We start from the raw sequence: 26,819 nt of genomic DNA on the forward strand, positions 1-26,819 counted from the left end.
CACACACACACATATATATATATATATATATATATATATATATATACGGGAGAGAGAGAAATAAATAAAAATTTAAAAAGCTAGTGTTTTGACACCTGGTAAACTCAGGAATTCAGTTTTTTGATTATGTAAGTTATAATAAGCAGCTTCACTAAGATGCATTACTGATTCTTAAATATATTTAGTTTGAAAAATGCTATAATTTCTAATATCAGCAAATTCAGTTCACATATATTCTGAGCAAAACTAACTGCAGCATCTTATCTTTTCTGCATACCATGATGGATATACATGCTTCTTACATTGGTTCTCAGAAACAAACAGGCATTATGGAATTGTCAGATTATGGGGAACTAAAGAAGGTGCTGGACTATCTCTCTCATTGACAGAGTTGGAAATCTGAGGTGCTGGTGAATTCAGTCAGGCCATTGTGCCTCACATTTTCATTCATTAATACATCCATAGAATCTTCTAGTGGGTTTCTGATCACAGTGATTCATTAGTTCTTCAGCAAAAAAATGAAATGAATGATATGAATGTCAAAAGGCTTAACCTCTAAATTTTATATTTGCATGACTTTCTTAGCCATAGTAAGCCTAAATGTGGATGGAACTGGGGGTGCTCCACTTGCGAGCTAATGGTGGTGGTGCTAGCATGAACAGTGTACTCTTACAGGTTGTATGTGGAACATTTGGCTAGCTTATACCTCCTGGACTTTCAGGAATTTCACAGAAGTCATTCCTAAGAATTGGTCTGTCTGTAGTGGCCTTTGGAATCCCCAATAACTTCATGTAAATGTCCGTGCATAAAACATTTGGCAGTCTGTTTCCTAAGTAAATACTCCATGTGGCCTGTGTTGGTATCCTATTTATCTGTTCATCTTTGGTGTCTAACTAATGTGATCAGTCAGTGTTGGTTGGATTAGTGAGTGAGTGAAAATACCATGTAGTGCATACAAGTAGCCTATGGAACATACTATCTTTAGGAAAGAGTGAATCATAACAATCACTCTTAGCAAAAGAAAGGACTTTTACTCCTGCCACGCCTCCCCCCCCCATTTTTTTCTCTCAGTATAATCCTAGGTCGATTTTTCTTTTTTTCTTTTTTCTCTATAATAAGTACGTGTGATTTGACTTTAACTTACCTTTTTACTATCAGTGCATCCAAAAGATTCTGTGAAAAAAAGCTACATTTTTTACTATGCTAAAGTTAAATTCTTCTTACTTTAAGTTGCAGTCCGGATCCATTTAGCTTAATTAGCTTTGGTTTCTGCTGTTTTGTAACCCTTGTTTCTCCTCCTGTGCAGGACAGACTTTTCACGCTGTTTCAGGATAAGCCACACTTCCTTCATTCGGCCCTCATGCCTTGCTCTGAGCTCCAATCTCATGAACTCCTGAGTTACTTCTGTTTTGGATAACCAGTTTAGAATTAAGTCATATGCATTCCTATGTTGTGCAAAATGTGTGTCTCCATCTAGTTTGTAACTTCATTACTATGATTTTTAAATTTTAAGTATTTTAATTTTTTCATCTCTGGCAGATCGCAGAATGCTAAGTACTTTGTAGTCACTCAGTAAAACTGTACAGACTAGTTAATCTCTAGCTTTACAATAGGAAAATAAACTCCCAAAGAAAGTGAGAAGGACAGATAGAGATATAGAGGGTCAAAGGAAGGAAGGAGGGAAGATGGTAGGGAAGAGAGGAAGAAATGAAGGAAGGAAAAGCAGAGAAAGAAGGAAGAAAGGAAGAAAGGGAGGGAGGGAGGGTGAGCATATTTTGTGAGATGGGGAAAAGCAATGATTTTTGGATTTGAAAAATGAGTTAAATCTGATTCTCCTTACTTGCTTTGTAATCTTAGATAAATTTCATAATCTTTGGGTTTAAATGGTATTAATATCTACCTGGTAAGCTTGTTGTAAGGGTTAAATTATGTAATACATGTTAAGGGCTTATTAACACATTCTCTGATACATAATTCGTGTTTAGCAAATGTTAGCTGACTCTGTTCTTTTTCAAGTGAGGCAAGTAAGGTTTAGAGAGCAGACCAAGGGTCATATAGCCCGTAAGTTGTGGAGAGAGGGTTGAAACCGACGTTTTTCTTACTCCACAGCAGTATGTTTTCAATTGCTCCTCTGCCTTTTGGCTAAGATCAAGTGTAAAGCAGTGTTTTCAAACATTGGTGTACATCAGAATCCCCTGAAGTCTCCTCAGAATAAGGATTGCTGAGCCCCCTCCTGGGTCACCAGTTCAGTAGGTCTGGGATGGGACCTGAGAATTTGCATTTAAACAAGTTCCCAGCCGCCACTAGATCAGGGACCACACTTGGAGAACCAATGCTCTATTGCCCTATTTCTCCACCCTAGCTGGACATAAGAAATTACTTAGGGAGCTTCTAAAAATTACTGATGAAACTAGAATCTCTGATTGTCGAGCCTAAATATCAGCTTTTTTACTTTTTGTTTTATTCTTATTTTGTAAGCCCTCTAGGTGATTCTAATGTGCAGCCGGAATAAGAAACACGACCCTGCCTAAGCTAGAGTCTGCAGTTTTCCATTAGAACTAGGTACCAAGCGAAGCTCTGGCCTTGAACACCTCCTGGGTGCTCAGTGATGCAGGGCGCCAGTAGTGTGTTGTTTTTGCCCTGTGATGTTTTAAGACAATTGCTTCAACCTAGAATCTTTTATTGTTTTACCTATTCTAATTATTTGTGTGTATTGTTTGCATTTTTCCATCCAGTTTCACTGTCAAAATATGTGGGTTCTGAATGCCTTTGTTAGTCTCTAGGGTACACTTCATTTTAACATTTGGCGGAAGCAACTATTTAGCAGTAGTCGAAGTATTAAAGTAAGTAAAGCAATGTATCTAGTTTTTAAAAAGGCAATCATTTTAGCAACTTGTTGGACTTTTAGAATTCTGATTACGAGTTTGTTCTTTTTTCTGAGATGCTGTTGGAGACCTTATGTTTTTATTTTGGGGCTGTTGGTTAGAACAGATAATGATAGTTGTGCACCCAGATGTACGCAAGTAAAAATGCAGTAGATTAATTGGTAAAAAGAGTAATTTCTTCTGTTATACGATTCAGTTGATAAATGTATACAAACCAAGGCATGAAATAATTTACTGGATAAGAGTGGGCAAAATACCACATAATTTCATTAACCTTTAAGCAATGAAATTATAAATCCCTATGCAAATGATTAAGGTTATCATTGCCTATCACCCCCTTTTGATACCTACAGACTGTTAATTCTTCTCTGTCCTGCTGAGTCTTATTAAAACTTCTGACTGATGTACTTTTATTAAAAGGTTTAGAATTTACCAATTTAAAGCACTTGCTTCACACTATCACCTCTAATTTAACTAGGCCATTAAACAGTATTTTGCAAAGTGGAAAAAGTCAATAGCTGTTTCTTTAAAAAAAAATAATAAATTGAAATGAATTTAAACTCTGCTTGGAGGTGAGCAACTGCTGTATACTACTAGGTCTTTTGATAGTTGATTTGTTCCTTTAGTATGCAAATTTTAGGTTTACAAAGATCTACTGCTTTTATTTAAGCAATATGCCTGGAGGCTAGATTGGTAAGCTTTAGGGAGATATCTAGTTTGGTGTGAAATAAATAGTTGTTAAAGGATCACATGAATTGGGTCCCAGAAGATAAAGAGTAGAGCTGAGACAGATTGAGAAAAATTGTGTTTCATTTCATTTGGCTAAAAATACCACCAAATTAAAAATGAAGACAATGAATGATGGCAACACAAAGAAAAGTGATGCGAATGAGCCTTTTTTTTTTTTTTTTTTGGTAGATTTTTTGAAAAGTTCTGACTGGTAAGAAGTTGAAAGGAAAGGGTTTACTTCATCCCTGACTAAAGGAGTTTACTCATCATTTTGGAAGGCTAGACTCAAGGGCTTTCGAGTTTTGGGAGAGTAGATGCTTGGTCCAGGAGGAAGGAATGGGTTCTTCCACTGGCCAGTCAGCAGCATCACTTCTGGTCAGTGAGAAAATGACAGAGCATCCTCACATGTAAAAGAAAAGGCCTCTGGGTTGCCATTTTAGGTTGCAGCCTATGAGTAGTCTGGTTTGCAAGTTTAAAGCAAATGTTGTCATGGTTTTCTATCTTTGGGGAAGCTTTATGTCACCAATCTTTTGCATCTCTGATTTTCAAGTGCGTTTTAAAGAAAAGACAAAGTAAAAAATTATAAAATATATTTCTATATTGATAGCTTTAAAATCCTCTTTTCCTTTTTTTTTTAAGTGCTTCTATCTGCCTTTTGGGATGTTTTTAAGTACTCTGGCTCTCAGAGATATAATATTTGAACAGCATCGTGAAGCAGTTAAAATGTCCTCTGTGTATGCATGTTAGTTGTGTATACCTGGTGGTGGGTGGTGAGGTATGGAATACAGGGGTGGTGATGATGTGTGAAGATGGAATGCTAGTCTTCCACTAAGGCTGGAAGTCCCTAGCCCTTTTATCATCAAAGACCCCCCCCAAACACACACACCATGCAGTATATATGTGTGAATTAATAGATTTCCTTACCTTTTCCTGTTCAGCATCATTTTGTTTATTTTTATTTTGGATTTTAAGATTATCTTAAAAATTTTTAAATTGTCATTGTATTCACTGGATTCAAATTCAAAAAGTGACAAGGGCTATGGAATCTCCCTCTTATGCCCTGGTTCCTTAATACTTTCTTTATACACAGCTAATCAGTGTGTGTGTGTGTGTGTGTGTGTGTGTGTGTGTGTGTGTGAGTGTTTCTTTCTAGAGACATGTAGACACATAGAATCTATTTATTTATTTTTGTTCATGTGTTGATTTGTATACTTAACTTGTGAACATTGTATTTTGGAAGTTTTTGAAAAAAATGCCAAACTGCACTTAAAAATATAGGTCGTATAGCCTTATTCAGGCATGAATTATTTCTATTAGCTTTTTATAACATTGGAATTAGTTTAAGATCTGCCCCTCACACTCCCCCAACCTGCACTCTGTGAAGCAGAATTACGTGCGAGTCTCTCGGAGGTTCTATGGGTATGTGTCAAGTTCTGTGTTTGCTCTGTAGCCACAGTGGGCATGCGTTGTTTCTGAAGCCCTTACTGTTGTCACGTCCACACAGAAATGCTTTCTTGTTCTTGAGGAATTCTCATTTGTACACACTGTGCTCAGAGCAGATTCCTTTGTGTCTTCTTTCCTTATTCCTTCCTTATACTCTCCTCTACTCACTTAGTTTTACTTCTAAATTTACATTTTTTTGTGAGCTTTTATATTTGTATTCATATTTGGTTTTATTTAATTTAACTTTTTTTTTTTTTCTCTCTGATCTTAGTTGAGTGTATAAGTTTAAGAGTACTGGGAACCATCTGAGACTTGTCTTCTTTTAAATTTTACTTCTATCGAGTCAGCAAAAGGTACTGATTGAGAGTATGGGATCTTGAGCCAGATTGCTTGGTTTGAGGCCTAGGAACATGATACTTAACTTCTTTCTGCTTTAGGTTTCTTACTTTGTTCAATGGGGTATAACAGTATCATCTACTTTAGAGATGCAGTGATTAAATAACACTGTTGAATTGTGCCTATCAAATGTTAGCTATTTGTATTTTTATGATATATGTGTGATTATATTTGATTTTTATAGGATATAATTCAGCATTTTTAACATTATAATTTTAAATATATTTGCATATATTTTAAGGAACCTTACAAATCTTCATTCCAGGATATAGCCTTCTCTTTTACTTATTTATTTTTTAAAGACTTTATTTGACAGAGAGAGACACAGCGAGAGAAGGAATACAAGCAGGGGGAGTGGAAGAGGGGAGCCGGATGCGGGGCTTGATCCCAGTACCCTGGGATCATGACCTGAGCCAAGGGCAGACGCTTAAAGACAGAGCCACCCAGACGCCCCTAGCGTTCTCTTTTAAACAGTAAGAATGACTCTATAAGCTATCAAGATAAAATAGTAAGTTCTTAATGTAAGGGTGATTGAGAATTAAAAAAAACAAAATCAATTCTCTTTCTCTTGTTCATTAAGAATAGTGTGTATTTCTTAGTGTTGTGTGTGTGTGTGTGTTTAGAGCAGCACTGTTCAATAGAGTTGTAATGCAATAATGTAAGATTTTCTAGTGACCACATTAGACAAATGAAAAGAAATATATTTAATTTTGTTAATATATTTTATTTAACCCTATATATCTAAATTTTTATCATTGCAACATGTAATCAATATGAAATTATTGAGCTATTTTACATTCTTATTTTTGCATTAAGTCTTTGAAATCTATTGTGTATATTCTACTTAACAGCACATTTCATGTAAGACTAGCCACATTTCAAGTGTCCAACAGGCTAGTGGTTACAATATTAGCATCATTATAGTATATAAACTACTTTTAATTTGTCCTCTTAGGTTAGGGAGGTTTTTTGATATTTTGCAACAAATGGTAAAACTAGATGCATCTAACAGGCAAACAGAAGTGTAAATTTGTAGTGGGAAGAGAGCTATAGGAGAGGTTAGGATTTGGAGTGATTAGTGAATATAGATGATAATTGAAATCTTGAAGTCAAGGACAGAAGAAAACCATAATATCCCTAGGGATAAAGCTCTAGGGAATTCCTAGAAAAGGAGCCAGGCTAAAATAGGGAACACACCTCATAGGCTGGAGGAGAGCTGCAAGTTGGTGGCATCCTGGAAACCGATGGAAGGGAGTTTCAAAGAGGCATGGTGGGCAGGACTGCCAAATGCCACAGTCTAGCAGAGAGAGGGGTGAAAATAGGTCATTATTAGCAAACCTTAGCAATGGCTGTTTCAACACAGTGATGGCTAAGTAAGCCATGTTGTGGTAGTTTGAGCATTGCTTGGAAGTTGAAGTAAAGGCAGTGGGTCTATATTGTTGTTTTATGAATCTTGGCAGGATAGTTGGTAGTGTTGAAAGAAGTGTGCTATTCATGAAGGAGAAGGAGCCAGTGGAGAGAAAAAGATTCAAGGTAGAGGAAAAGGTGAAGAATGGTGGAGCAAGTTTTTAGGAAAGTGATGAATGGATAGGGTTCAGTGCACAGGCAGAAGGATTAGTAATGGAACAGAAGAGGGTGAATTGTGAAAGAGGTGTGAAAGCATTATGAGACAGGCGAATTTGTATATAATAGAGTGGGTTCTAAGTTGTAGGCAACAGCTAGTTTAAGTTGCAGACAGCTAGCTAGTTTAAGCAAAAAGGGATATGTTTACACACTACTTAATTTCCAAAAGTGCCAAGAAACTAACCTTGACTATTAATAAGCTGGGAACAGCATAAGCCAAGGGAAACATCTAGTTAGCCTATTTTAGTAGAAAATCTATTGTCAGTTGCTACTTGGGAACCTGTGATATTAGGGATCATTCAATTAGACTATCTAGGTGATTGTCTCAGAGGAACAAAATGCTTTCACTGCAAGATTTGATCTACTTGGAGGTGGTCACCACCTTGACTTACTTCTGTTTTCTAAGTCTTACATGGATTTTTCTGTTTGTCTGAATCCAGGTCCCATTGAAGGCATGATGCAAATGCATCTGGGAAATGGGGTTTTTAGCTTTGGAGGAAGCTAGAGAGCATGCTAGAGGTGGACTGCAGCCTATGTGGTTCTGGCTCTGATCTTTCATGAATTGGAGTCAAGACTGACTCTGAAGATTTGAGCAGTCCTCTGAAGATTTGAGCAGCCTGGGTGAACCCTCTACAAGATGGCTCACACATAACCCTGTTAAGTGGATTCTGGCCATTTGGCAAGAGGCCATGAGGACTGCTCCATAGAGCTGTTTGTCCTCCTGATGTGGCAGCTGACTTCACGCAGAGTGAGTGATCCAAAAGAGCAAGGAGCTAGCCATAGTATCTTTTAGGACCTAAACTCAGAAGTCAGAAACCCTCACTTCCAGGGCATTTTGGTTTTTGTGCACTAACCCTCATGCAGTGAGAAGGAGCTACCAAAGTCATGAATTTCATAAGATGAGGATTTGGGGGAGCTCTTGGAGGTTGGCTCCCATGCCTCCCCACATTCCCCATTGCCTGACTTCCTTTAACAGCAGAAATTGATCAAAGTCATCTGTAGAAGGGAAAAACAACTTTAAAAAAATAGAATGAAACTTGCCAAGAATTCAGATAGAATGTGGTTCTGGGTTACATCTTAAGGTTACAAAGTGCACAGGATCTGCCAGTTTTTTAAAAGATTCAGAAATGCTGTTCAGTTACTTGTTCTCAGGCTTTCTTTTCTCAAGGCAGAGAGTATATCATAAAATCATAACTCAGCTAGGTGTATGTATTTTGATGTTTGGAGATAATGAGGTGGTGATACTTTGTCTTCCAGAATAGCTCTCTTGTCCTCATCTCTGAAATGAAGAGGTTTGACTAGCTGTCCCTATGGTCCTTTCTCAGTCTCCATTCCTTAAGACCCTGACTAACTTCGAGAATTGGAATGAACATCTCTGTGACATACTAGATAGTTGTAGGGCATTCTACCATGCCTTGGTCACACCATCTGACTTCTTTCATATCATATATTGAAATGATATTGCTGTTTATACCTCCCTGCATCCTTCCTCCCCCTCCCCAAATTAAACTCCAGCCAGGCAAATTTTGTCTTTGTTCACCACTGAATTCCCAAAAAACCAGGGCAATGCCTGGTAGATGCTGAGGGGATGAATGTCTAAAGAAATTATTTTTCAAGAAAATATACCACAAGATCATTATTTGTAACAGGCCATTTAGAAATTTTTAATTTGATTTCTCCTTTTGCTTGACTTATGTCTTCTCAGCCTTTCCCTTATCTTTTTTTATCGTTTTTTCCTCTTCTTTTTTGATGACACTCCTGCTCAGGTTTCTTTCTATGGCTGCAAATGTTTTTGTCTTATTCACAGTTGGTGCCTGCAAGGTTCTCCATCTTGATTTCTTTCTGATAGAAGCTATTTGGACTCTGGGACCACTGTGTAGGGAAATTCTTTTAAGAGATGGCATTTGGTAATCCTGTGATTTTGTGTTATATATTCTGTCTGGGAGCCACATTTCCTATTGCTTTGCCAGCTCCTCCTTTTGCTTGTCACGTAGGATCCTTTTTGGGTGAGTTACTATGTTAGTCTTGACCCCGTCAGTATTGATATACCTAAGGATTCTGACTTTAATGTATGTAGAACAGGAAAGTCACAATATCCACCCTTGGGTATAAGGTAAGAACTTGTTCTCTTCATTCTGCATGGCTTGCAGAGAAGTTAAGTTAAACCTGATCTAATGCTGTCAGAGAAAGTAGTGTTAAGGTATGTTACGGTATGTACCCCAGATACGGAAGTGTCTGTGTACCTCCATTGTTTCCCTGGAGTGAAAACCCCAGACCTGGACTGATTATCCCTATGTATTCCAACATGTCTCTGAGATCTTAGACTGTCCTCAGCAGAGGTTCTTAACAGTTTTTTGGATTATGGAACTTTTTGGCAAATCTGACAAACTATTGATCTTCTCTCCAGAGAGACATCCATTTACATAAACCCACAAATCTTACATATATCATTCAGAAGTACATAGACTCCACGTACCAAGGATAAAGACCTCTAATCTGAATAATTCTTCTTGTTTTTGAGTTAGAATTGATTTGGGAAGCCTTGGAAAGATTGGGGGTGGGGGAAAACTCTTACCAGGTAAGACTCCAAACATCTCTCTCCTTGGAGGTTCTTCTTCCGTCTTAAGAATCAGACTACTGGGTCATTCAGGTAAACTCTTATGCAGGTCAGGATTCAGAATTCCGCCTGGGCTTATTTTCAAAACAACGTCTTAATTATGTCCTTTGATCTCACAGGTATCTCTGCATTAGCCTGATTGGATATATGTAAAGAGAAAAATTAGTACCTCTGGATCATCAGGTAAGCAAATGGGACTTTGTTTTAATTTCTCCATTGATTCAGTCCTCTGTCAGTATGTGGCCATTTCCTATCTTCTGTTCTTTCTTTACTACAGTGTGGGTCAGTGAGATGATAAATATTTCTAGAGAAGGAAGCAGCCATTCCTGAGTTTTAGAAGATTACTTCATCTGCTGCTTGAAGTCAGTTTTCTTTATTTTAATTTTATCTCATTATTATTTCATACATTCACACTTCTATACCAGATAAAAATTCCCTGCTCTTCTTTTTATGTATATACTTTGGAGAGTTGTGGACAGCTCTCATATTGTTCCTTGGTTGTCAGCCAAGTTACACACATTTAACTCCTTTAATCTTTCTTTGTAATTCAGTCAGCTTGGCTGCTTTTTCTAGATTTTCCCCTATTTCATCTGCATCATTAAAAAACAGAGAAAACATGTTATCGCCTGGCTTCTTCTACACCTTTCATTCTTTTTATTTCCTGATTTTGCATCAGATTCCTTGCTGAACTAAAGCCAGCCAGGCATCATTCTTTGCACCACTTTGGCACGACATGAATGCCTTTTCTATAACTATCAGTGTCCCATGCAGTTATAGCATCATTGGTATATCCCAGATGGAAGAAAGGAAATGGGAAAGGAGAATGAGGAGCAAAATAATGCACTTTTAATTCTATGGCAGACTGGCCCTTGCCATCCATAGCAAATCATTGTACCTGAAACCTTTATCACAGGTTTTGTCCTCCCACAGGGTTGTGCACGATTGGTATATCCCAGATGGAAGAAAGGAAATGGGAAAGGAGAATGAGGAGCAAAATAATGCACTTTTAATTCTGTGGCAGACCGGCCCTTGCCATCCATAGCAAATCATTGTACCTGAAACCTTTATCACAGGTTTTGTCCTCCCACAGGATTGTGCATGATACTAATTTGAATAACGAGAAGCATGGACTGTGTACTGTTTGAAGTTTGGCCTTCGTTCTCACCCGGTTTCTTTTCCACACTCTCCCTCTCCCACCGCCTTTCCCAACAGTGATCATGACTTGCTATCAGAATCTGTGGCCATGCACAAAACTGGGTGGGGGATCATTTTGTTGGAAATTAGATAGGCTCAGGTGGTCATGCTCCACGCCTGTGTATGTAACATCTGAGGCAAGTGCTTTAGTTCTTGCTATTTCTGTAACAGTCGTTGGTCTTCTTTTAACAGCTGATTCAGTGGAGATGGGCAGGAGGAAGGGACTAGTGGACCTTTGGTGCTATTCATCAATGCTGTACTAGTTTCACAACTCTTTTCCTGTCCTGATGGGCAGGGAGAAGCATACTGCTTCTAGATGATGCTGAGCTTAGTGTAAAATATGCCAGCATGGGATCTGGGCTTGTCACAGTTCACTTTTTCTTTTCATTTGGTTTGTAGGAAATGGACTTCTACCTCTACTTATCTTGTGCATTAGAGAGAAAAAGGTCATACCTCTAGGAGCTAATGGCTTATTGGTGTTTTTAGTCACCAGATTCAGGTGGTATATTTAGTTGAAGCTTCCAACAGCTCACACTTGGCTTTCTCATTTGTGTTAGCTTTTCTTCTAGTACAGAATTGAATAGGATAGAAGAGACGGTTTTCCTGTTTGTGTCTGTGGTAACTTTCTAGATGATTTGTGGTTTAATCCTTTAAACATTTTTGATCATTTATCACCTCTTTCCCTGTAAAGGCATAAAATGTTCTGATTATACTGTTATAATCTTTTAATCAGATTATTTAAGTTTGGAGAAATCAAGGTCAGAATAACAGCTGACACAGTTGCCTCTGAATAGTGACCTAAAAATTGTGACACTCAAAATCGTGACACTTCTTTTTTTGCCTGATTTTATGGCCTTCCTTCACCTGTCAGATTTTAGACAAGATCATGTGATTGTGAATCACATATTTCTTGGTCTCAAGCTTCTTAAACAGGTGAGTATATAACCTGGACCCCTTTTAAGTCTGATTTTTAAAAAATGTTCATCCTTCCTGTGGCTTTCAACTGCCGACAATATTGTTCTCAAGCTAATTTCTTTAAGCAAATGATAGATTCTTCAGCATAACTTTTGTTTCTTGAGTCTTTTCAAGACTTGTCAAACAAAACAAAATGCTAACCTGACTTTAAGGGGAGAAAAATCCACCTCCCCCCGCCCCGTACTATATTATTCTTTGTTCTCTGTGCATCAAAGTGACAATCCCACACTGTCTCAATCGAGGGAGTCTAGCACAAAATAAAAAACAGCCTGGCACTGTTCTAGGCTGGCAGCCAAAATGTTTTGTGTAGCTTGGTTCTGGCAGTGGTTTTCATAAGGCAGAGGGTCTACCCTCCCAGCACCACTGAAGGAAAGCAAGCAGCCTTAGTCTTTCCTCCTTATCCCATTTCTTTTCCTTTGTTTTCCTCTTTCTTCACATAAAAAAAAACCAAAACAATATTTCTTAAATAGAAACTTCGTTCTCCTCACAACCTCCTCCACGTTTGCTAAGCAGCATTGTTCCTTCTAGAAGCTTGTGTTAGATTTCCCTTTTCCAGCTCTTAGAGATTTTCTTCACAGTTGCGTTTTTGCCACACTTCTCAGAAAACCCTTCTGAATATTGCTAACTTTGGTCATGTTGACATAGTGGTTTTGATTGGTTGGAATCTTGTCTCCCTTCATAGCTTATTATTTGAATGGAAACTTTTGAATGACACTTGCTTGTATTATTATGGATCTTAAGCCAAGATATCTCTTGTTGAGACCAAAAAGTCTGCCATTGTTTTCTATTTTTGTCTAAAACTCAGGGTCAGCTCATAGCTTTTACAGATTGAATACTCATTTTTAGAATGTCTGATAAATGTTGCTAGGCGAGCAAATGAACTTCCATGAAATATACAGGTGTGTATTTAAAATGTTTTCCTTTGAAGTGAAAATGCAAGATAGAACACAGTGTTTTTAGGTTTCCTAATTCTCTCTAAATTATATCTAGTGACCTATTATTATAAGGGGTGTGAAGATGTAGCATTATGATTTTTAAGTGATGATTTGAGCAGGAGACTAGGTTTTCACTATGAGCAAGCATTCTACAATATTTCGTAGAATGTTCCTCAAAATGTAAATGTGTTTGCTGTTGTATTAAGCAAAAACAAATGACTTTCAAGTGGTCTATTTTAAAAGTTAGTGTTTTGCAATCAAGATAAGAATAAATAGGCAGAATATGTTTTCTAAGGAGAAGATTGATATTATTTTGACTGATTTTTATTTTAAAAGGTTGTCAATGAATTTTGGCAATAAGAAAATTACTTTGGGAGGAAAAACTCATGAGCTTTTGTAATAGTGCAACACATGTGACTGAAGAAAAGTAAATAATGGCTTCTGTTAGAAGTATTAATGGGAAGAATTTTTATATGCCACATACGCTGGGAAATATATCTATTATGGAACATTAAGATCAACTTGTACAATCTAAAAGCTGTTTTTTTCTAGAGATCTATTTTTAATTTAGAAAATGCTTTAAAATCATGAAAAGGGTTTGTAAAACAGGTATAGGAGAATTATGCATTAAATAAACTCACCTGTTATTTTCTCTCATTCTCAAGACAGGTTCAGCAACATATTGGCTCATTAATTTAACAAAACAAACAAGTACTCACATTGCTTTGTATGTATAATGCACATGTTAATAAATGCTACAGTTATCCACCCCTCCCATGCTGTTTTTTTAAGCTTGTATTTAAGTGCCTATTTCTGTAGAGTAGCTAAGATGAATCTGGATGGGATGCTTGTTAAGTTATATCAATTAAATCTTTAGGTAAATATTTTATGTTTCAGAATTATGACATTTTTTAGAAGGGAAGTCAGTGAAACTTTTTTCTCTTGGTCCCGTTAAGTGCATGACTGTCTTGAATCCTTCTATGCCAAGGTGTGATAATAGAGACCAAAACTTATTCTCTATGTTCACATGTATTGAATAATGTTCATTGCATATTAAATACTATGCATCAACTTTAAATACATTTTCTCCAGTGGTATGATTTTTATTTGCAATTAAGCCCTTTGTCTTTTCTGCGATAGGAACGTATCTTTCAGTGACTTAGGCATTGCAACATGAATTGTTGTATTTATTTGTTTATTCCAACTATACACAGAGGCATAGTAGAAATATATTTAAGATCTGTGATGTTTGAGTATTTGAGCAGTTGTTGCTGTTGTTTTGGTAAGTGCTATTGAGTTTTTTATTTTTGTAGGTAATAAATTTTACAGTTTTGTTTAATTCTGAACATACATCAAAGCTTCTGTATCTTTATAGATAAATGTTACACAGTTTGTAGGAATTACTGTATAGTAACTTAATCATTATATTTGTAGCAACATGTAAAAATAGCATTATTGAAGGATGCCAGCAAAGTTGGATAAATACTAAATTTATTATTTTAACTAGGATTTTATTTTATTGTATTAAATATCATGTTTATAATTATGGATGGTGTTTCATTTCATTTGAATATCAGTACAGGTCTTGAACATTACTCCTGGGTAGGTGGTTTGAATATTTTGTTTGATATCAAATATTGGTAACATGTAAGATATTGATTTCTAAGTTTAAATATTAGTCATCTTTCCTTACACATATGGTACACACTTCAGTGTTAAATTTCGTTAGAGAGTATTGCATGAAAGTGTATGTGCTAATTCAGTTGTTTGATTCCCCCTCTAATTTTTGATACATTTTAATTCTCCCTGCTCGACATATTATCATTCCGTAGAATACTGTCACAAGTATGTCATATGTTTTCTGTGGCATCTCACACTGCTCACTTTTTATCCATAGTACCATATGAGTTCCCCCTTTTTCAGGTTTACACTGCATATTTTAAGCTGCTGATAGTGTAAGTACATTGTAAGGTAAAGTGACATTTAGCTTTTTGAGCTAGGCTCATTTTTAGCATGAGAGCAGGGTGGTTTTTGTTTTTGTTTTTTTCCCCCTTTTTCCTCTGCCCTAAATTTTCCTGTATTTCCTGTTAAAACAAAGAAATTCAACAAACAAGCAAACAAAGAAATTCAGAGATTTGGCTACAGCAGCAATTGAAATGCATCAAAAAGTGGCTACTACAATACAGTTTTATTAATGAATGATCTACATTGGTTCCAGCTGTGTCCATGTGATTAGGCCTTCACCAGGCAGCAATGGGTATTTCCCTATTGCTTTTATTTGATTTCCAAGAATGTGTCATCTGTTACATCAGCCCCTGCCAATATGCCCCCTGTAAAAGTGTTTTGTTTTCTTTTTCCTTCCAAATTTCTGAAGCATTCTGAAGTTGAATACCCACACATATCCCTGCCGAAATATTGTTTGTAGTGAATAGTGGCCTAGGTTTCTATGCCTGGTGTTACATACCAAAATTCCAGAATATAAATTAAAGTAAATGTTTATTAAGTTTATCAGTAAATTCTCAGAAGTGTGGTTGCCTGGTAATGCTAAAGATAGACTATTTTCGCTTTTACGTTTCCATCTTAATATTTTATTACAGTGGTATAATGTGTTATAGAGGTGGACAAGCTTGCAGATTGAAGTGGGGATCGTCCAGATTGTTCCCTTCCCTGGACCATATGGTATAGTTCTAAAAGCCTTTTGTACGCTGTCTGTTCAGTTTATTGTAAACTCAATCTTTAGTGCACCTAAAAAGATAACCAAATAAAAACGGGCCCGAGAAAAAGGACCTCATATCATGTAGGGATCCCAGAAACACTTGTTTTAAAGGAGATAACTGCAGATGAAATTGAAGCTGAGATGAGATAAACAAAGGAGGCTTGTCATTCTCTGAATATGCTTTTGAGTTCATATGGATTGTCCAAGATTGCCTTCGAATGCTGGTTTTAAAATGAAGGAATTTACATTATCTGACTATTCTTATTATCCTTATTTATCCCATTCCTGAAGTCTCATGAAGAAGAGGATGTAGCTCTTAGCTGTTTTACAGAGGAAGCTTCTACCTAGGAACAGTGCCAAAAAATATATAAGCCCCAGGTTTTATGAATATATAGGGTTTTTTTTTTTTTGACTGATTTCAGTGATAATTTAGGGCTAGAACTTTCAATGATTTCATCCTTATAACCATTACCCCTACTCACAGATAATTGAAAAGTTTCTAACTCCTTTTCATCCTCCCTCACACCCCCTCCCTGCTTGACCTATTATGGTTCCATAATTCTATTTTAGGAAAATGGGATAAGAAATTGCTTATCCCATATGCTAAGACTCTTTAAAAGCTGGGAATGAGATGATTTCTCCTGACTCTCACTCCCCTTCCCTCCAAAGTAAGCTACTGTTTGAGAAGAGCATTAGACATTACCCATTGCTTTTTGGCACAAGAGATTTATGCTGAAATTCTACCAAATGAGTTGGTAGGGGGGGGCTGGGGGGGAGGAGAGCCTGTGAAGAGCATGATTCTTTACTCTGTCATTACCCTGAACCACTGAAAGGGTAACTGAGAGGAACTTAAATGTTATTGGAATGTGTAATTTCCTTTTGAATGGCCACAGTGAAATATGTTTGAACAAAAAAGGCAGAAAAAGTATATGTGGCTTGTGGAGCTGATGTGATTGAAATTAATGAATCTTTCCAGTTCTCTATGATTGAAATTATTCCAAGAATGGTGCATATTCAAAATCTATCCAACAGAAACCTATAGAGGGTATTATCTTAAGGAGTTTACTCAACATAGGTAGAATAGCACAATAATTTAATAATGCTGGTAAATTAGACACAACATAATTTTGGGATATGTATTTTTTCAAGTTTAAAAAATTTTAAAAACAGAGTAACTGATTTCAAGTTGCTGAGGAAGTCTTTCCTATTTAAAAAAAAATACTGTTATCTTGTGGTCTTTCATTTATTTGGCAGCTGCTTTCTTAAATGCTCACACAATTGAAAACATAGTTTATATTTTGGAAAAAGCTAGGTTCCTTGTTCCTTCCCTCTCTCTCTATTCTCTTTCCTTACTCCTTTCTTCCTAACCTTTGGCTATTTGTTTGTATGTGTATATTACATACATGAATGATATATACCATTCTATAAAAAATGTTATAGGTTTGAGGATCAGTGAGGAAGAGAAATAAAAATCTTATAATGACTTTGCAACAAATGGATTTCTGTGGAGAAATTAGAACTTGCTTATTTAAGTAATCTACATTATTGAAAATTGTAGAAACGTAAATTCAAAATTGTTTTTATTTCTTCTAGCTAGGAAGAACTAGATCATAGCCTAAATCAAGTTGGACAGTCTAACTCAAGTAACTCCTCTTAGCTGCAACTTCCTTTTAATGGTAAAAATGCTTCTGGCCTCAGATAGTAGAAGGTCTTACCGATGTGACTGAAATGAGTAAGAGTTTCATTTATCTCATGTCATAAGAAGTCTGGAGGCTGTTAGTTCACAGGTAACTGATGCCATCAGGGACCCAGGTAACATCTCCTCTCCCATCCTTAACACATAACTTTTGCCTTTTATTTCACAGATGACTTTCATACCCCCAGAAATTGTGCTTACCTTTAAGCAGGAAGAGAAATGAAGGATGCTCAGAAGCCTTTTCCTCATGGAAAGCAACCCCCCCTTCCTTCACTCCCCCTTTCTTTTTTTAGAAAGAGATGTCTGCTTGGAGGAGACATCTCATTGGCCAAAAGTATGTCACATAATTACCTCTAGTATGAGAGGAAAAGTACTTTAGCCATCTTGTTTCTATTTTGGAGGAAGACATGCAGAAGAAGAATTGGAATGCATGTCCAGTGAGCTGTCCCAAAGTGATCTACCATACTTCTCAATTCTTTTGTATAATTAGTTGCTTAGACCTTTGAACTTTCTGGGTACTTGGTGTATATAGTGACTTGTTGTTGGTTCCCTTTTGACATCAAGTACGTATGTTTTGGTTTTGTAGTGTTATTTCTCTGTCTGATGACAGGAACTGTAATTAGGTCATCTTGGTGTCTTTACATTTAGCACAGTGTCTAGATGTGAACCCTCAGTTAACACTTGTTGGATAAATGAATGGATGAATACTAAGAGCTATATTTGTAATTTTATTGGTGTAAATCATTTTTACATACAAAGGATACAGTAATAATTTTAATTTGTGAAAGGTTATAGATTATATTTTATTTTTTGCTGTTGCTTCTCTTTTTATTTTTATCTTTTAAATTTAGATTCAGTTTAGTTAACTTATTAGTTTTAGGGGTAGAATTTAGTGATTGCATATAACACCCAGTGATCATTCCATCAAGTGCCCTCCTTGATGTCCATCACCCAGTTACCGAATCCCTCCACCCACCTCCCCTTCAGCAACCCTCAGTTTGTTTCCTATTGTTAAGAGTCTCTTACGGTTTCTCTCCCTGTCTGTTTTCATCTTATTTTTCCTTCCATTCCCGTATGTTCATCTGTTTTGTTTCTTAAATTGCACATATGAGTGAAATCATATGATATTTGTTTTTCTCTGAGTGGCTTATTTTGCTTAGCCTAGTACACTCTAGTTTCCTCCAGGTTGTTGCAAGTGGCAAGATTTTGTTCTTTTTGATGGCTGAGTAGTATTCCATTGTATGTACATACCACATTTTCTTTATCCATTTATCTGTTTATGGACATCTGGGCTCTTTCCATAGTTTGGCTATTGTGGACATTGCTGCTGTAAACATTGGGGTGCAGGTGCCCCTTTGGATCACTATGTTTGTATCCTTTGGATAATACCTAATAGTACAATTGCTGGATCTGGACTACATTTTATTGACTTTTTTGTTTTTGCTAAGGGAATATCAAATTGTCAAAGTTGTTTTGAGTGGAAGATACTCATTTACAAAGGTTATAGGAAAACCCTCAAAATGACTTAACACCAGTGTTTTTGTTGGAGAATATTATTCCATGAGTAAATACAAATATAATTTCTTTTTAACTTTTTTGCATAGACTATTGTTTAAACAAGGATATCTTGCAGTTGTCATATATTCAGAACTCTGTTTTTGAAGAAGTAAGCAATTTGAACTTATTAACATGGCAATCAGATAATTTGATTATCTATATTATTGATGTTAATTTACAAGGAGTTATTAGATCCTTGGTAGCCTTATGGCAAAGAGCACACTATATCACATTTTATCCTAGATCGCATTTCGGGTGTTTCTTTTAGTTCTTATTTTTTCAATACGTATACAAATAGTAATGTACAGAAGAAAAATATGTCTATACAAGAAATGCAAAGAATTCATCTTTACATCTGCTTGCTTTGCGTAAACTGTTTTAGAGGAAAGCAGGCTACCTCTTCATTTGAAATCTGCAGAAGACATGCTGAGTGTAACCTGATGGTGTGAGTCAGTGCCTCACAACTTGTCCAATGCCTAACTTAAATTCCTTTTGTTATATTTCCATTCTGTTTCTGTTATTTTGGCCTCAGAGGACAAAGAAAACAACTAGCCACTATCTCCCATACAACGTTCCCTATATAGCACCATTTTAATAAATTCCTCCCTTGTCATTCATGATGGCAGGGTTGTTGGTACCTTAATTACTAAAACAACCTGTGCATGGATAGAATTTATCTCAAAGCAGGGAATGTATTCAAGTATCTGGAACTTAAATTTTCTATCTGAGCAGTTTATAGTCACTGGAAATAAAGAAAGCCCTTTTAACATTCAGAAGCAGTCCTGGAAAGAGAGCTCCTACATAATCACAATTTAGGCAAGATAGTTTCCTAGATTTGGACTCAGAATTGGGTAATGATTGTCTCTTTTGGCCTGTATGCTGCTCTTCTGGTCATACTTTTGGAGGGAATAATTTATGGGCCAGCACTTTGCACTTAAAAAAAGAGTGTTGAGCACTTTTTTTCACCTTTGTATTCTTAGCTATCACTACAGTATCTGGCACATAATAGGAACTGAAATTTTGTTAAATGAATTGTTTTAGAATCCCTCGGTAATACTTCCTAATCCAGGTGGCTTTATGCTTTACGTTTCCCCATTCCTCTTTAATTTAATTTTGTGCTGCCTAACGAGCACCCATAGGTGATTTTTTGTTGTTTTTATCTTCTTATTCAATAATATCTCCAGTGATTCATAACTTACCTGAATAGTTAAATGCAGTAGTAGTGCCTGGACAATTTATTTTATGATGCTGCTGTAATCTTTAATCCAGGAATCTACCCCCCCTCCCCAGAAAGTGAGGGCTTATTGTAGCCTATTGATGAGAATTCAGGAGTACATTAATGGAATGCCTATCATATATAAGGCACTTTGCTGGATTATGAATAGATATAAACATAAATCGTGTGCATGCTTTGCTACCAAGAAAGTGACATCTGGTTGGGCAGACACACATGTGTACTATATAACCATAGTATAGGTAGGATTGCGATAACTGCTCTAAGTGGGGTATAAGCCAAGTTTGGTGATACACAGAGGAAGGAATAATTGCTTCTGACTGGCTGACTGTGCGTGAGCAGTTGACTTAGGCTTTTGTGGATGAGATGGAATTTGAATGGAGTTTGAACTATATGTAGGACTTTGACAGGTGGTAAAAGTGGAAGGTTTCTAGGAAGAAGAATGCACTAACAATGTTTGGAGGCAGGAATGGGTATGGAATGTTTTAAAAAACATTGAAACATTGTATTTGGGTAACGGTATGTCTGGAATTGAGGTTAAGTAGGAGCTTGTAATCAAATTATCAGAGATCTTATTTCTTATTAAGTATTATTTTCCCTTCTGTAAGAAAAATCGTAGGTGTTTGAATAGAGGACTGACATTAAGGAATCTGAAAGTTTCAGAAGAATGGAAGCAGATTAAATGTAGCGGGAGGTGGGGAAGACAATCAGAAGCTGAGGCCCAATTGAGGCTGAAGATGATGAGGGAGGCTTGGAAGGAGGACCTGATAACCAGTGGTCTTGATGTAGGTCAGCTAAAAGCCCTGTGGGTTGTTGATTTGGCGAGTTGTGCGGCAGCATCCTGGCTGCCAATAGAGGGCGCTTTCAATTTTGAGCCTTCTTTCCACTTAACATTATTTTGGAATACTGTGGAACATGTCACCTTTCCTCACACCTGGGAGATCAAGTATTTTAGCCTGAACTCTAGAAGAAAGTAAAAGGAGAAAGGAGTTGAGTGGTTTTTGAGGAAATATCCGCAAATTCTTCATCTCCTCTTTCTAGTGGGGATTGTGGCCCTCTGGACTTTATTTCTCGGTTCTTAGCTCATTGGCTTGAAGTAGAACTTGCTTTTGGTCCTTTTTTGAGACCCAACTCAAATGTTTTATAATGTTTATCACTCAATAATGTAATTATATCCAGGTCTGAGGTCAGAAACTCTATTTGGGTCATCTTGATGCCATAAAATAGCATAACTTTTAGAATGCAATCATTCAGTAAATGCTTGTTACATAAAGGACATTTGTTTATGCTTTGCAGTCACAGACCATTTTACTGTCTCGCACATGGCAAGCATGTTCATCTCAGAGTCTTGCTGTGCCTGTTGCCTGGAAGGCTTTAGATCAGATCTCTTTAGCCCCCCCCACCCCTGTACCCCCCAGCACCCTTCTGATTTCTGTTTAGATGTCATCTCGGCAGCGATGTGTTCTCTAACAACCCTGTGTAAAATACCACCCTTTCCCAGCCCCCGATCTCAGTGGCTATTTTTATCCTATATCACCTGTGCTATGTTTTTTAATAGCACCTGCATCCTCTTATGTACATCTACTTGATGATCGTCTTTTTACTCCAATTAGAAAGAAATTGCTTGTGAGAGCAGGAACATTTGTTTTGTCATAGCCACAAGCACCTGGAACACTGTTGGGCACATAGTGGGCACAATAAATATTTGCTAAATGAATGAATGAATGACAAAGATCAGACTGAAAAGGATAATAAACACGAATATGCCGGTTTGTTTACAGATTTATGCAAGCAATGGTATTGTTGTTATTACTTTTATAATATCAAATCGTTAGTATTGCTCTCAGAAAAATAAAAGCAAATTCTATTTTCTATAGATTGCGCCTGTGAAATCTAATTATGGATTAGTTTTTGTTTTAAAAATATTTGAATGCCAAGCATATTCAGTCAGAAAACACTTTTATTATCCATGCCAGCTTAATTTTTAAGGCAGTGAAATGGAAGACTGTCATTTCTGCAAGCAACTTATTTTCATTTGTGAGAATGGAATATTTTGAATATTCTAATTGATTTTTGAGGATGATTTTTCAAGAAAATAATCCTTGTTTCTGTACATTGTACGTTTGCCTTTAAGACAGAAAAAATTAGAAACAGGCATGGAAATTATTTGCCCAGAAAGGTGAGAACTTAGAGCTGACTGATAAATGTCAGGAAGAAGGGACAGTCAGTTTCAGCATAAAAGGTGAATCTTAGGACACTGAAAACTTTAAAGAAGATCTGTCTTCAAAAAGTATTTTATATGCATATTTAAAGTTTGCAAAGACATCCTAGACTGTCATGAGCCCAAGCCTCTATTTTATTGTATTTTACTGCAAATTCACTTGGATATTTTTCTAGAAATCTTAAGTCTGTAATTTGGCAGTAAAAAAGTTGGTTATCAAATCAATATTATTATATGGCTTTTAGTGTCATAAGAATTCCCTTTTGGAAACCTATAAAAACTCATTTTTTCTCACCATAAACTTTATCTGTCACTTTTCTGTAAGGTCAGAGTACTAATGCTGGAGGTGATCTGCTCTGGGACAGAGAGTCAACAAAGTGGTCATAAAGTTAAAAAATGCCACATGGTGCTTTCCTGAGATTAGGATTTCTTCTACATATCAAGTTTGTGCTAATTTTAAAATATGGAAAGTTATATGTTGTTAGGTGTATTCTTAGTGTTCCTTTAAAAATAGATGAAATGAAAAGCTTGTCCCTAATTTTTGCAGTTACATATTTCATATTTTTGTTAGTACTTTTGGGTTTTCTGGAGGCTAATTCTTAATTGTTTACGTATTTTTAATGGTAGGCTGTTTTCCTTCTAGGTTTGTAAGTTAAATTTTTCCAAATAGATGGCTTTAAAAATAAAATATGATCAAATTGTTGCCCTGGAAAACAATTCCAGGACTAATACTTTATCACTTGAAATGTGTTTTATGGTTACATGTTATTTAAATTCTAAAAAGTACTAGGACCTGGAGGTTCCATTTAAAAATATGTCTCTATGAAGTCTGAGTTGCTGTTGGGTTAATATTTATTGAGTATCCATTCACCTACCACATGTATATAAATATAGGAAAACTCTGAGTGATTATGAAAGGAGACAGTCTTCAAAAATGGTGAGACTGCGTCTGTAGTGGTTGGCACTACAGTCATCCCTCCTTTAGCATGTGTAGCTCGTATGGGTGATTACATAAGACCGGGTTTCTGCTTTTTTAATATAGACACTTTGGAGATTGACTGTGAAACTAGAAGTTCTTTTCAAGTTTATTTGCCTTAATGAAATATTTTCCCTTATTTCAAGACCCGTATCTAATTATTGAAAGCACAAGTTAATTTTGACATCTTACTTGAACTTTAATACTTTAAGTTTGCACAATATTATGTTCCTATTCGGAACTATCAGTACCAAAATAGCATTTTAGTTACTTACCCACTCTGTCAAAGTGCAGCTCCAGATTCCTTATGGATAAATAAAGAGCTTGATCTGTTTAAAATTATTTAATAATTCAAGTACTTTTAAAAATTAACTGAGTATTGCTTTTATTTCATGCATTAGACAAGGAGTATTTGCAAAACCAAATTACAGTATTTGTGAGTAGGTATAGCCCCATTAGTTTAACCCTTGCTGATTAGTTTTTTAATAAGTTTCTTTATAGCAATAGTAGTTAGAATAATTTGAAAACTACTGGCAAGCTCCTGGAGGGGAGTAAGTCTTCAGTAATTGGGAAGTAGTTTGTTATTTCAAACCATTTGGCCTCCTTCCTAAAGTTAGGAAAAATTTATAGTTTCTTTTAATTGCAAGTTGAAACATCCAGTGCAGATAACTTGAAGAACAAAATGAAACCTGAAGAGAAAACCAAAATCACTTATAGTTCTACCATAAATAATTATTTATGCCTACTTGTGTGCATGTGTGTTCTCTCTCACATTTCCATATTCATTTCATCATATATTTTTACATATTCATAGCATGCAATCATGCAAGGGTGGAAACATTTTTCCATGCCAGTAAATTTTCTTTTTATTATGATTTTTGATCACTGATCATTTAATTATGAAATTCCTTTTTGTTGGATATTTTGGTTTCAATTTGGGGCAAAGACTGAAGTAAAAATTCTTGATAATTTTCATGGTTAATTCGTAGAAGTGGTATTGTTGAATCCAAAGACAGGCACAGTTTTCAAGCTTTTTGTATTGTATTCAGATGTGATAGGACATTTTAATATTTCAAAGCAAATCTAGCCTTGTGCACTGGTAGAGTAGATATTGGCCTTCAGGGCTTGAGAAGGGTCCCTTTAATTCACGAACTATTCTCATCCGTTCCTCAGACGGCTGAAATTTTGCCATCACCTGTTGCTCCCTTGTAACATGCAAGTACTCCTTGGAGAAGTAACACATTGTTGTGCCTGGCGGGCATGTACTGTGAACAATGTGCAGGAGTTTATCTGATATTTTCAATTTAGTTCTTACAAGTAAAGTTTGGAAGCAAGGACGGGGGAAAGGGACATTAGAACATTGAGCAAGAGGAATGATAAGGGGGACCAAATATTTCCTTATTTCAATTCTGCTAAGATCTGTTGAGCAACTGTTACATGGAATGCAAGATATTATGTACCTAGTTTTATGAGTTTAAGTTATAATCTCTCTCTACAGTGATTCAGGCTGTTTGTTAACTGTGAATGCTAATTAACCCAGTAGAGTGACTTATGGTCCCAGATATAGTGCACATACATGCTGGATAGAGATGCAAGGGGGAATTAATTAACTCCTAAGCAACCTTACTCTGTTTGAACACACTGTTTGCAAAGTGTGAAATTACTTCCTTAAGAGATGATGAGGATGTAGAGTATAGCTTTGGGTAGTATGCAAAGAATATTCTGTACTGTAAGGTCCCTGCTTCATTAGACAAAATATTTGTATCATTGGAATGTCTCCTTGAAAAACCAGCTGATAAAGAGATAATAGTGACAGACAAGGCCACTAAATAGATAAAAGCCATAGTGTTTGCTCCAATCAGGAAACTTTGAGCTATTGCTACTTATCTTTTATTCAGTGGAAACGTGTGTCAGATGATATGGGCAAGCCTGTGCTTCCTCTGTAGTAACTATGGAGAATAGTAGACCTTCTAGAAATTGTACACTGTTGTCTGTGTATGCCTTTTCTTTACTCAAGAATCTCAATCCTAAATATCTTCAGGATTTAAAAATTCCAGTCTATTATTATCAGACTGACTCTTTTTCTTATAATAGTGGGTAGCTAATAATATGCCCCTTGTGATATTTAAAAATAGTGATACAGCTCTCATTACCATATCTCTTAGCCCCAGATTTACTCAGCCCTGATCTAAACTGGGTTTCTGGGCTTTTGAAAACTTATCACTAATGATCTCTAGAATCTCTCCAGTTTTTCTAGTGTTGGCTTCTTAAACCATCAGTAAATGTCTTAGACCATTGGCAGATCAAAAGATTCTTAAAAAAATTATGTGGCAGCTAGAAAAAGACCGGCTGTAGCACATAAATGGAAGAAAATATACTTTTAACCAATCCTACTTCTAATAAATAAATTTCTATAGTTAGGTGGAACTTGGAGATGAGAGAAGTGCCATTAAACAGTTTAGTTGATACATCTTTAAGGCATGGTTTTATGGATTTGGATCTTTAAGGATAGATTTGAATACTGGCTTCACCTCACATTTCCTAACACCATTTATATAAATCTGTTACTGCAGGGTGACTTCCATTCATATAAAGTGAATATTAAAATATTAAAGGTATCTAACATAGGTTCTTTTAGGGATATCTATTTCTAGCCCTTCAGTCCTCTGGACATTTCTCTTTCTTCTCCCCAGTGTTTATCTGATATTCTTTTGCCTCCTGAGCTGTTAGGTTTTTGTCTTTCTTGAAAGTTGATTTCCCTCACTGATAAATAGATTGAGTTGTGAGTTTATGTCCTTTTCATTTTTCCCTGGAAGTGAGTAAATCCAGAACTTTATACTTGGTGACATTTATTTCAACCCATCAAGGGAATGCCACCCATGTTTGCTTGGGTTGCAGTACTTCAAATAGGACGTTGAGAATGTTTGTGTGTTAGAGTCACCCTGCTATTTCTGTTTCAGAATTAACTGAAAATGTGACATGTGCCTCCCACTTGGAGAGAGAAACTTCTCAACAATTTTTTTATTTAGTTAAGATGGATTAAGTTCTTAAAAGATGTTAGAGTGAGACTCACTAACGCCAGTAGAGTTAAGAATCTGTTAGTCATTTTATTTTAATCTCATTTGGTGTGTATATTTATAATTATCTTGCATAATCCAAGTCTGAGTTAAAATTTGGCATAGAAGCCAATGTAGGGTAGCAAGATAATGCTTCGGACCAAGAAAAATATGCCAGTCTAATGATTAAACCGGTTGAATCCTTCCAGGTCACAAACTTGACTGTCATTGTGTTAAATATTCTTGTAGAGTCCGGAAAAGTCAGAGAAGATAGTTGACTGTGGCATGAAACTTGACTTCTAAACCCCTCAGTAGGGTGGCTGGCAGGACTATTTTCCTTAGAATGAGGTGTGACATTTTGAATACAATAAGATGTGCATCAAGTTCTCTCTATGAGAGTTAAGTTGTAATTAGTGGTAGGAAGGGGTGATTATTTGTGGCTGATAATAATAAAGGTCTTAGATGAGTTCAAGAAATTGTCAAGGCCATTGCTAAACAGTTTTATGGTTTATTGACTCAACAGTGTGTATAACATTTTCTGTTTGCTAAGTGCTAAGGATACAGTG

The 26,819-nt window shown here is 36.2% G+C and overlaps 1 protein-coding gene across 5 annotated transcripts in view; it reads left to right on the forward strand.

Moving 5' to 3' along the window:
- Nucleotides 1–26,819, forward strand: part of GTDC1 (glycosyltransferase like domain containing 1) — a 425,334-nt gene that overhangs the window by 95,045 nt on the left and 303,470 nt on the right. For 4 of the 5 annotated variants that reach the window (XM_032856128.1, XM_032856125.1, XM_032856127.1 and 1 more), the window contains exon 3: nucleotides 9,813–9,876. The exons of the other annotated variant lie outside the window; for it this stretch is intronic. The gene's annotated coding sequence lies outside the window, so the exon portion shown is untranslated. The remainder of the gene's footprint in view (nucleotides 1–9,812; nucleotides 9,877–26,819) is intronic. 5 annotated transcript variants of the gene reach the window in all.

This window comes from Lontra canadensis, unplaced genomic scaffold (genome assembly GCF_010015895.1).
Source record: "Lontra canadensis isolate GAN:19392208 unplaced genomic scaffold, GSC_riverotter_1.0 scaffold11, whole genome shotgun sequence".
Lineage (NCBI taxonomy): Eukaryota > Metazoa > Chordata > Mammalia > Carnivora > Mustelidae > Lontra > Lontra canadensis.